Genomic DNA, 12,950 nt, shown 5'->3' with positions numbered 1-12,950 from the left:
TAATTCAGTTTTCTGGATTCTGACTCCACATTGAAATTCTGGCCATGTCTCACATTCACTGTGCAATTTATAGCTATTTTACAAATGTTTTGCAATGTATTTAACTTAATTAAATCACATTAATGCATTTTTGGTTATTTCAGTAAGGAAACAAACTAGGACCAAATCATAACCAAATACTTTACTCTGATGCTTAAAAATAAAATCACTTTCAATTAGAGAATCCTGAAATATTTAATGTGCATTATAAGTAAACAAATTTTCTTGGGGCTAAATTCTTAAAATGAAACTGTCTCCAACTCATTTTAGCCAAAAAGTACAGACATGCAATTTCACAATCATGAGGAGAAAGGATTCTCTTTGCCTATCCCAAGCCGTGAGTATTGAGGTCAGTTCTAATGCCCCTTACTTGGGTTCAGACTGCTGTTCATTTAAAGGAGACTGGGTACTGAACTTTGTGATATAATCTTAAACCATTTCTAGAAAATATGCAGAATACACTGAAAAAAAAACGTAATAGCTGAATTTTTGCATTCTGGTTAGTCCTTTAAAGTTTTACTAGTAAATGAGGTTATACATCTTATCAGATAAGTGAGTAAGTCACTATATTCCTTCTGAATAACTATTCTTTTGCATTCGCAATACAAAGGACAAAGCACCAGGGGATAATTATGACTTCAGACAGTTTAAAACAATCAATATCAATACATACATCTGCCCTGATTTTATTTTCCATTTAATTTTCCCCAAGTCAAAATAACGCCAAGAGGTCTTGATAATCTGATTAGCAATAGAAACATATTAAAAGGAAACAGCATTGAAACATTTACAACATGAGGTTACTAGCCTGAATAGTATAGAGGAGAAAGTAAGGACTGCAGATGCTGGAGATCAGAGTCAAAATGTATGGTGCTGGAAAAGCACAGCAGGTCAGGTAGCATCCGAGGAGCAGGAGAGTCCACGGTTTGGGCATAAGCCCTTCATCATTCTTGATAAAGGGCTTATGCCCGAATCTCCTGCTTGGATACTGCCTGACCTGCTGTGCTTTTCCAGGGCCACACCTTTTGACTCTGAATAGTACAGAGATCTACTTATAAATGTACGAAAAAATTCCACACCAACAATAGGCATTATTTTCTCATGGAAAACACTCAGCTACAATTTTGGTTGTTGTCAGATTTATGGACATCCACGTTACCTGGACATTTTTGTACCAGGAAGCTGTCACACCTCTCAGGGTGAGATTAGCTGATCTGGTGAGTATTCAGTGATAGATTTGGGTGACTTCAAGTGAGGTTAGCAAGGAGACACAGATGGTGGGAGCACAGGAGCTTCAGCCTTTGCAATTGTCTGACAGTTCTGAGATGCTTTCATTTATCAGGATGAGAGTGATGCCTGCAGTGGAAATGAGCTGATGGCACCATGGTACAGGAAGCCACTGGAGAAGGGGGAATGAGAAGGAATGTAGTTGTCAAAGGGGATGGTATAGTGAGGGGGATTGACACTGCTCTCTGCAGCAAAAAGAGTGCATGTTCAAACGGCTATGTTGCCTGACCTATGCAGGGTTCAGGGTAACTGCAGAGGAGTTTGGAGTGGGAAGGAGAGGATTCAGTTGTCATGAACTCTGCAGGTACCAACACCATGAACAAGATAAAGAAGTGCATTCTGTATTGTCAGTATGTGGAGATAGATGCCAAATTAAGATGCAGAACCTCAAAGATTATAATCTCTGCATTATTACTTTGGCCACAGGCAAATTGACATAGAACAAATCTGATTAGAAAGATAAATGCATAGCTCAAAAACTGATGTTTGAGATGTGGGGGTTCTAGTTTTGGGGGCACTGGCATTAGTATTGGACAAAGTGGTATATTTAATGATGGAATGGTCTGTACCTGAACTGTGCTCGGGTAAGTGGCTTTTCCAACCACAAAACAAGGGAAGTGGAGAAGATTTTAAATTGAGTAATAATGGCAAGGAATCAAATCTGGTAATTTTGGTAAATCAAATAGCAGTGTCCTGGAACAAGTTGCTAGAAATAGAAAAAGAAAAGTTAATATGGGAACTCGAAATAGGATGTGATAGAAAGGGATGGAAGTGTGAATTGAAGAGTCAACCAACAGAGAAGACTGGGATTTATTAAGAGAATCAAAGGATGAATTAAACATTATGTATGTGAATGAACGTAGCTTTTGAAGCCAAACAGATGATCTGCTAGTGCAAATAGAAAGAGATATGGTTAAGCATGGCCTGATGGTGCGTAGAGTGATGGTGGCAGGACCTGAATCTTGAAGACTACATGACATTTATGAATGATAGGTAAGTAAGAAAAGATGGTAGGGAAGCTCTGTACATAAATAAGGGTATTTGCTCAGTAGAAAGGAAATGACCTAAGTTAAGAAATCATGTCTATCTTTCCTTGCATTGTGATGGCTAGCACATTGGGGCATTGCTTTAAATTGAGGGGTGATAGATCTAGGACAGATGTCAGAGGTAGTTTCTTTACTCAGAGAGTAGTGGGAGCATGGAACGCACTACTTGAAGCTGTAATAGACTCGCCAATTTTAAGGGCATTTAAATGGTGATTGGATAGGCATATGGACGAGACTGGAATTGTGTAAGTTAGATGGGCTTCAGATTGGTTTCACAGGTTGGCGCAACATTGAGGGCGAAGCGCCTGTACTGCACTGTAATCTTCTATGTCCTATGTTCATTATGATAGTCATAGGCGATTTTAACCCACGCATTATCTGGAAACATCACATGGGCAAAGGTCAGATAGATACGAAATTCATGGCATGTTTTCAGAATAACTTCTTACAGCAGCACATTCTGGAACTAAAAAGAGAACAGTCGATATTCAGCTGTACAGGTAGTTATTTTATAAGTGATGGTCACATGTTTGTGCAACCCCACATTATAGGAAAATCAAGCTTTAGAAACAGAGCTTAAAACATTGGCAACATAATCGCATTACATCCAACATATGCTTTAAAAGTTCATGCTTTTGAAACAGTGTCCCAAATTTGTCAATCACGCTACAGCAGAATGACCTGTTATTATGTAATGAGATAAGATAAATTAATGGTTTCAGTGAAGATGCCACATTGTAGCAGAGATTACAACATGATTGAATTTTGCTTTCAGTTTGAAGGCAAGAAAAGTGTGCCTGAGACTATTTTGTTAAAATTCAACTCAGGGCATGAAAGCAGAGGTGGCAAAGGTAATTGACGAAACTGCATTCAAGTTAGGTCAATTGAGATGTGGGACGGACATATAGTAGAATATATCAAATATACAGAATGGATACATTCCAATTAGTTAAGAAAAGTTCCAAGGGATGGACCAACCAAATTTGTTTAACTAAAAATGGTAGCATCAATCTTTAAGAAAAAACAGATAATTGTGCAAACTCAGGCACAGAATGTAAAAACCAACAAAGAATTAATAAAGAGGAAAAAGTAGAGCATGCAAGAAAGCTAACCAGAAATAAAAGCATAGATGATAAGGTTTTCTAAACATTTTTAGAAGTGGAAAAGTGAATATTGGTTCTATAGAAAGTGAGCTGAAAATGTGTTGCTGGAAAAGCACAGCAGGTCAGGCAGCATCCAAGAAGCAGGAGAATCAACGTTTTGGGCATGAGCCCTTCTTCAGGAATCATGCCCGAAACGTCGATTCTCCTGCTCCTTGGATGCTGCCTGACCTGCTGCGCTTTTCCAGCAACACGTTTTCAGCTCTGATCTCCAGCATCTGCAGTCCTCACTTTCTTCTATAGAAAGTGAGTCTGGAACATTAGTCATGGAAAATAAGGACTCAAACAGATACTTAGCATATGAGTCTTCATTGCAGAGGATACAAATGTTCCAGAAGCAATGATAGACAGGAAATGATGGGGAGGAATGAACTCAGGAAAATCATTAATAGAGTAAATGTGTGGGAAAATGGAATATAAGATGGAAAAAAATTGAAGTTGTCCGTTTTGAAGGAAAGAATAAAAAATAAATATCTAAATGGACAGAGATTGCAAAGCTCTGAGGTACAGATGAATCTGGGTGCACTCATGCATGCATTATAAACAGTTAATATGCAGGGACAGGAAATAATTAAGAAGGCTAATTGAATATTATCATCCCAAGGGGAACTGAATACAAAAATAGGGAGATCACTAGTGAGACAGCATCTGGAGTATTGTCACATTACTGGTCACCTTACTTAAGGAAGGATGTAAATGGGTTGGAGGTAGCTCTGAGAATGTTTTTGAGGTTAATAGCTAAAATGGGCATATTGTCTTTTGAGGCAATGTTGGACAGGCAAGGCTGTTGGAGATTCGAAGAGTAAGAGGGAACTTGATTAATCAAATAAGATTTGCAGGAGTCGTGACAGGGTCGATGTGGAGAGCATAGTTTCTGTTGTGGGACAACCTAAAAGTAGGGGACCCTCTTTAAAGATCGGTGATTTCCCATTTGAAACTGAGATTAGGTAATGCTGTTTTTTTCCCATAAGGTCATGAGTGTCTGGAACTCTATTTATGATAAGGTGGTGGAAAGAGAGAGTTTGGATATTTTTAAAATAGCAGTAGAACTGGGAGTGGGAGGAGTTGAAAGCTATCATGGATAAGTGGGAATGTGAATTTGATGTTACAATCAAATCAGCCATAATCTCATTGATTGGCAGAATAGGTTCAAGGTGACGAATGGTTTACTCCAGCTCGTAATTTTTTTGTGTTTTTATGTAATACTTCACTATTGTTTTTGTATATTAATGATTTAGATTTGCATCATATTCTTGAAATACATATTTTTCAATTATTTTTGCAAATTAAGTATTGATCTAATGTGCCCTATCTTGCCTTATTTGTGGTATATTTTGTATTAACATAACACAAAAGCAAGTTGAAAAACTTTTTGTTTACTGTTCAATTTTTGTACAGCTTTCTAGAAATCTATAAACAATAGAAAATCAATTGCAAATGTTCACCAGGATACTTTTGGGAGAATTATATCTCTAAAAAACAGCATTATATCTCTAATGCCTTTAATTGGAGCAAATAAGACTAATCTTTGATCTATTAATAGTCTTTGAGATAATGAAAAGAAAAAAAATACCTTAAATATTTAAACTCCTTTTACAATACCACAACAATCCAAAAAAAGCTTTCAAAGCCAACTAGACTTCTGACATGTATTCAATGCTACCAGACATAGTGTCCCCAATTTGTGCACTTGACTTGATCACAAATAATGAGATGAATGACCTGTCAACATGTTTTAGTGGCGTTAGTTGCAATGTAGATTATTAGCAAGGCCATAAGAAGAACTCACCTGCTCATTATTAAATATAGCTTTGGGACCTTTTATCTAATGAAGCAGATGGAGCCTTCTTATAGTATTTCATCTGAATAATGGGAGTATTGACAATGGAGTACTCCCTCTGCACACCAGAGGCTTTTATTTTGTCTTAACTCTTACTCAGTCACCTGGTATTGCAAACTACCACACATTTTAAATTCTAGCTATTTTAATTCAATTTAGTTGAGTTCTAAGACTACCAGTCCCAACTGGAGGCAGTTAATACAAGGTTCATGAGGATGATCCTCTGTATGGAGGGGTTGTCGACTGAGCAAATGTTAAACAGGCGAGAACTCAATGGAAGTTAGAAGAATGGGAGGTGATCTCATTGAAAATATCGGATTCTTAAGGGGTTTGACAGGGTATATGCTGAAAGGATGTTTGCCCTCATGGGAGAATCTTGGAGGCATAGTCTCAGAATTAAGGGCCATCAAATTAAGACTGAGCTTAGGTGAAATTTCTTCTCCTATAATTGTTTAGAACTCTATGTCACAGACAACAGTGGGGCAGAGTCCATGTGTATATTTCAGGCTGAGCTAGATATATTCTTGCTCGTTAGAAGAATCAAGAGTTATGGGGCCAAGACAGAAAAGTGGATGTAGGGAATATCTTAATACATTGATAGCTAACTAAAAAAAAATCTTTAAATGAGGCATGATCATGAAAACAATTCATGTCTCCAATAAAGTGCAGCAGGCAGATAATGAGCCCATAGTGCTCACTGTTTATCAATTAATGGGGCTATATGAGAATCCACGTTGACATCAATGAATATCAAGCGAGTGAAACTTTAACTCAGCAACACTGGTACAGATTGTCAATTATCCAGTCAAAATTTATGCTTAGGCCTGCATATCTTCAGCTGCATCATCAATGACCTTTGCTCCACTGTAAGGTTTTGATGTGAGATTTTCACTGATTATTGCAGAATGTTCAGCACCATTCAAGACAGGCACTGAAGTAGTCTATGTCCAGAAGCAGCAAGACCTGGATAATATCCAGGTGTGGTCTGAAATGTGGCAAGTAATATTCACATCGCAAGGCAATGATCATCTTTGAGAGGGGAGAACCTAACAATCAGCCCATGATTTTCAATGGCATTACCATCACTGAATCTCCTCTGAACAACATTCTGGGGGTTATCATTAACCAGATACTGAACTGGACAAGTGATATAAACAAGACTGCAGTGAGTAACTCACCTCCTGATTTCTCAAAGTCTGTCCACCATCTAGGTACAAGTCAGGAGTGAAAAAATGCTCCTTACTTATCTGGATAAGTGCAACTCCTACAACACTCAAGATACCATCCAAGACAAATCAGCCTGGTTGACTGGCACCACATTCAGAAACATTCAATCCTTCCACCACCAATGCTCAGTAGCAGCAGCATGCATGATCTACAAAAGTCACAGCAGACCTCCTTCAAGGATCTTTAAGCAGCATATTTCAAAGTCATAACCACTACTATCTAAAAGGACAGAGGTGGCAGACACATGGAAACACCATCATTTGCAATTTCCCCAAATACTCACCACCCTGACTTAGAAATATATCGCTGTTACTTCAGTGACACTAGTGTACGTCAAAAATCCTGGAACACCCTCCCTAATAGCATTGCAGTTCTACCAAATGGGCTGCAGTGGTTCAAGAAGCCAGCTCACCACCACCTTCTCAAGGGCAACTTGAAATGAGCAATAAATGCTGGCCCATCCAGCAGTAACCACATCTCCTGGTGAATAAAAATAAACCCATGTGGAATAGTGTTTTGTCAAGTTAGCTTAATATAGATGCATCCTCCAATAGACTGAGGAGAAAAAAAAGGTTAAAATATTAAACAGGACTACTATTTTACTCTATTACACAAAGCACCAGTAATATTAAATACATGAAGTTGATCATCTTTGATATAAACAAGTTATTCTCTTTGCCCCTCTGTCAACACTCACCACCTTGTACTTTCCTTGAGCTGGGATAGTCTGGGATGAAAACTTGTCCATGATTTCCAGGATTTGTTGCAGCTCTGCAATTAGTTGGTGGAGACACGTTTCTATTGGGGTGTATTAGCTTCCCCTTCCAGGAACACCTCTCTACTGTGTACAATTCCATCTAGTGACCTGGGTGAAAACAAATAAAATTCACCCAGGTGAAGCACACAAGCTTGAGTGATAAACCTCGCTCAAACATGAAAATACAATGGTTGGTCACGAGGCATATAATAAGCTGAACTACTTGGCTGTCATCAATCAGCTTCTACGTTATGTTATGATGCTAGCTTTCTCTCTCATCCATCTTATTTACACCACATACACAATCTACTTGTCAAATTAACAGCTTAATATTTACATGCAATTTTAACAGCATTACAGTTTGTACAAGCGATCTCTGCTTTATATTGGGATCATGCTGCATGCCATTCTCTCCTGCCCCTCTTTGCTTCTTGGTTTTCAAGGTCAACCCCTACAGGCTATCAGCATGAGATTAAATATTTTCCATGTGGGCACAATGAATGCTGCTTATGGATTAATTACTTACATAAATAGCCTGTAATTCATTTACTTGCTATCTCTCACTACCCTTGTCAACTTGTCCCATTTGGAAGCCATGAGGCTTTTCCAGTTTATTTCAAATGGAACCCATTAGAATATTTCTCAAGAAATCAAATTCAAGGAGAAAACTAACTCCTGCACGAGAGGACAGCATTAATTGGATGGTCATTGGACGCTGATTGGTAAAGGCATTGCCATGGAGAACACACACATTCTTTTCATGCAGAAAGAAAATGTACAGACACTGCAGCAAAAAGAGAAATTTCTGGAAAAACTCAGTAGGTCTGGTAGCATCTATGGAGGGAAAGCAGAGTTAACATTTCAGGTCCAGGGACCCTCCTTCCCCGCTTTCGCTCCACTGATCCTGCCAGACCTCCTGAGGTTTTTCAGCACTTTTCCTGTTTTTGTTTCTAATTTCCAGCATCCGGATTCTACTGTTTTGTTTAGTACATACTCTGCACCTGTTTCAATTCAGCAGAGAGGTGACAGTCCAAGATGCAAGCAAATGAGATTGAATTTTCCCATTTGGAGTTGAAATGTGGTGGTGAGGGAATTTCATGGTATCCATCCACAATGGCCCATGTTGAAATTTCTCACATGACCTTTCACTTTTCACCTCATTCATTATGAGTTTTGGTTGTGTTTCTTGTGAATCGTAAAGTAAGTGAGGTGAAAGCTTTTACCACTGCCAGAAATTGTGCTTCCAAGCCTCTGCTGCCATATTTAATACCTAGCTGCACACCAGCTCAGATACTTTATCCCAAGAACTCCTTCTCAAACAGCAATGCTCAAAACTGAAAGTGCCTCAGAGAAGAAGCAAGATAGCTAGGACAGGGATCTGGAGGAGTTGATGGACAATGTGGCATTGAAAAGAGTAATCCTTTTCTCTCCTAACCACCAACTGAGACCCCCCCCCCCCCATCCCCCATGGCAAAAGCTCCAGCCCGTCTGAAAAGAAGTTGCAGTATAAATCAGCGGTATGTCTTGTGGCAAAACAGATGGCCTGTAATGCTGCAAAAAAGTCAAAACCCCTGCGTGTTGCACAAGAGTAACCATACTCTCTCTGCTCCCACACACTCACAGAGCCAGCACTTACTCTAACTCTACCATTGTCCATGTATCTCACCAATACCCAAAGACTGCAGCTCTCATTATGGCATGCATTGTGTCCATGCAATGGCATTCTTCCTCACAAGCTACGAACCCTTCATGCCCCCTGCATTTGCTTCTCACTCACTCAGGGAACCCAACATTTCTCCTGTTCATGCATTACCATTAATTAGTCTTCCATCTATTGCTGTCATACTCAATCATTCCTTTTGTGTCACTGAAGGAAAAGCTGCCGCATCTTCCACCACCATCCCCAAGACTGATGTTTTCACAGCAAACTAGCCCCTACCTCTGCTTGCACTTGACCTGCAGGACTGACTGTAGTGCTATCCCCTGGCTGACTGTAGACCCCTTCACTAACCAGCTATAGTCACTTTGCATTGGCTTTCACCCATTGCCATTTATGTGAAACACATTGCATGTGTTCGCTGCATGACCTGCTGGTGTTGATGCCACATGGTACCATAAATGGACCATCCACTCCCTGTCTGCCTCAAATCTTCAGTCTTCAGTGCAGTCCACTGTCACAAGCTGCCTGCCTCTCCCTCTGCTGTAAGAACCAAACATGGAGGCTGACAGCCTGCAAGTGATCACTTAAGACTTTGTGCATGAAGAAAGCATGTGACCCACACAGTAAGTGGTAGCCTGTAACTCAATGCTGAAGTCAGTATTAAGAAGGTAAACAACAAGATTGATCTCCAGCATCTGCAGTCCTCACTTTCATCAATGAAACATAAGGTGCATGTCTTCATGTCAGTGCAAAAGCATCCTGTGTGAAATTTTCCTTTTATTCATTTATGAGAAATGGGCAATACTGGTAGGCCAGCATTTATTGCCCACATGTAACTGCCTAGGGGAATGCATTGAAGCATTGCAGTCCTTGTGGTAAAGCTCCAGTGTTGGTTGAGCTGATCCTAGAGCAGTCATATTGGTTAAATGAATCTGGTGGTTTGAGGGTGGAATATTTTTGTCGATGATGATTCGAGAAGGATAGCCACCATGGAATCTACAAGGTCATTGTGGAGGAGAAACAGAAGTGTGATAGTCAGGAAGGCAGTGCAGCCACCAGGGATCTGTTTTGATTTACCAGTTGGGCATTTGCAGCATCTAGCTTGTTGGAGGAGGAAATGAGGATTGGAAGTGAGACTGGATTAAGTTGCTTTAATGAGATGCAAATGCATGGACACCAAGTAGTTGCCTCTTAAAGGTGCAATGCTGAAGTCACTATTGAAGACACGAGGAGAAAATCATGCCAAAATCTGATTTTTTTCATTCTCACCTCAATTTTGTTATGATACTCTCATCACACAGGCAGTTGCCCAAGGCAGGAATCAAACCCGGGTTCCTGGCATTGTAAAGCAGCAGTGCTAACCACTGAGCCACCGTGCCATATGATGAATTCAAATCGTTATTAAAGGTGATACAATGTCAGTAAAGGATATATTGTTGTTTCAAAGAAAGGAATTCTCCCAATAGCTGTAGCAAAAGTTTTCAAAACCCTAATAAAAGAAAAATAATGCAGATGTTGGAAAACTGGAACAAAAAACAGAAATTACTGGAGAAACTCAGCAGGTTTGCTCCACAGAAAGAGAAATTTCTTTTTCTACAAATGCTGCCAGATCCATTTAGTTTTACCAGCACATTCTATTTTCATGAAATAAAGTTTAACTGATAATGATTTTTTTTAACATCATCTGCAACCACCACATTCCTAGAAGCATGGCATTCCAACTGGAACTCTATCAACAACCACATCCAATTAGATCCCATCTACTACCCTCTGAGAAAAGGAACAGGAAGTGACTTCACCACAGGAAATATCATCCCAGGAAATGCCATCATCAACCCAAAGAAACCCAAATGTATAAATAGAAAGCAGGACTTTTCAGCATTGCTTCTCCTGCGGCCCACTGAAGATGTTACCTAGTAGGTGATGAAATGTCTGAAAATGAACCTTCCAGCTCAGAGCAAACCTTCATCCAGAACCTCAACCTGAGCTACAAATCTTCTCAAAACACGCTAAAAACTTGCTCAAAACTCAGTTGTACAAAACCATTACTAACTCTAAAAGAAAGGAATGATCGCATGGCACTGATAAAAGCACTGGAAATGACCATGGCAAACCCAGCTCTGTCAACCCCACAGAGCCCTACTTACTAACACCTAAGGGCTTGTGCAAATCTTAGGACAGCTGTTACTCAGGCTAGTCAAGAAGTCGCCCTATTATGTTAATTCTCACAGAAGCAGATCTACAGACAATGTCCCACTTTCTTAGTCACCGGACAGTCCTAACAGAGATGGTAGCAAAATTGTATAAAGTCAGGAGCGAGTTGCCCTGGGAGTCTTCATTGTTGACTTTAGACCTCATGTAGTCTCATACCATCAGATCAAACATGGATAAAGAAACCTCCTCCTGATTACCACCTATCATGCTCTCTCAGCTAATGAATCAATGCTCCTTCACATGGAACACCACTGAAGACAGCAAGGGCAGAGAATGTACTTTGAGAGTGGCACCTCAGTGTGTTTCACCAAGGAAGGCTTGATAGCATCACTACTAACCTAACTCACCAGTTTCTAGAGAACATGGCTACCGGATTGAGTCTGCAAAAGATAGTGAGTAAACAGCAAGAGGAAAGCCTTACATGGTGGCTCAGTGGTTAGCACTGCTGCCTCATAACACCAGGGATCTGGGTTTGATTCCAGCCTCGGGCAGCTGTCTGTGTGGAGTTTGCACATTCTCCTCACAATCCAAAGATGTGGGTTTCCTCCCACAATCCAAAGATGTGCAGTTCAGGTGAATTGGTTATACATAATTGCCCATAGTGCTAGGTGCATTAGTCAGAGGGAAATGGATCTGGGTAGGTTACTCTTCAGAGGATCAGTGTGGACTTGTTGGGCTGAAGGGCCTGTTTCCACATTATAGAGAATCTAATCTAATCTTACGAGGCATGGTCCTCACCAATCTACCTGTCTTAGATGTATTTGTCCATAATAGTATTGATGAATGGAACCAGCACACATTTAATATGGAGATAAAGTCCTATCTTCATACAGGAGACATCCTCATTGCTGTTTTCTGTGGTATTACCATATTTAATCTTTGAACAGATCTAGCAACAGTATTCAGTAAAAATCTATCCCTCATCATCTGGCACATACCTCCACTCTACCATTACAATCAAGCTACATGATCAACCCGAGTTCAATGAAGAGTGAAGGAACAGCACCAGACTTACCTAAAAATTAGTTGTCAGCCTGACAAAACTATAAGAGAATTGCTTGCATGTTGAACAACATGCATAGTGATTGATAAACAGGGCTAAGTGCTCCCGCAACCAATGACTCAGATCTCAACCCTGTTACAACATATTCAGTTGTGAATAGTAGTGGACAGTTAAATAATTAATGGGGGTAGGATGAAGCTCTAAAACAATCATCATCATCAGATACTGAAGCACTCTGTACCCTAATGGAACCAGATCTAGATAACATTTAGGCTATGGTTAACAAATGGTATGCAAGATTTGTGCCATACAAGATCCAGGTAATCATCATCTCCAATTAGAGAGAATCTAACCGTCACTCCTTCACATTCAATGGCACTCAAACCTATTACAGGCATTTCAAGACCAGATGACAAATTGGTAGGCTTTAGCACAATACAAATAAGGATATTAATTCGACTCCAACGTTTTTTAAAAACTGATCCGGAAGAATGATTTGTCATTGAGGCAAAAATGTTAACTGTTACGACCCACCTGTTCTCAAACCCCACTACTCCTGTGGTAGCCTCAAAGCTTAATGATGTAACCTAAGATAAAAATTTCTGATTTTCCTGTTGAAAGCAAGTTAACAGAAAACAACAACCAGGTTTTTGTACTTAATAAAAAAACTAATTATTACAAGGAAGTAAATAGTTCTGAATATCCACATATGGCTCT

Source organism: Hemiscyllium ocellatum, chromosome 16 (assembly GCF_020745735.1).
Source record: "Hemiscyllium ocellatum isolate sHemOce1 chromosome 16, sHemOce1.pat.X.cur, whole genome shotgun sequence".
NCBI classification, from domain to species: domain Eukaryota; kingdom Metazoa; phylum Chordata; class Chondrichthyes; order Orectolobiformes; family Hemiscylliidae; genus Hemiscyllium; species Hemiscyllium ocellatum.
This window is presented reverse-complemented; position numbering follows the sequence as displayed.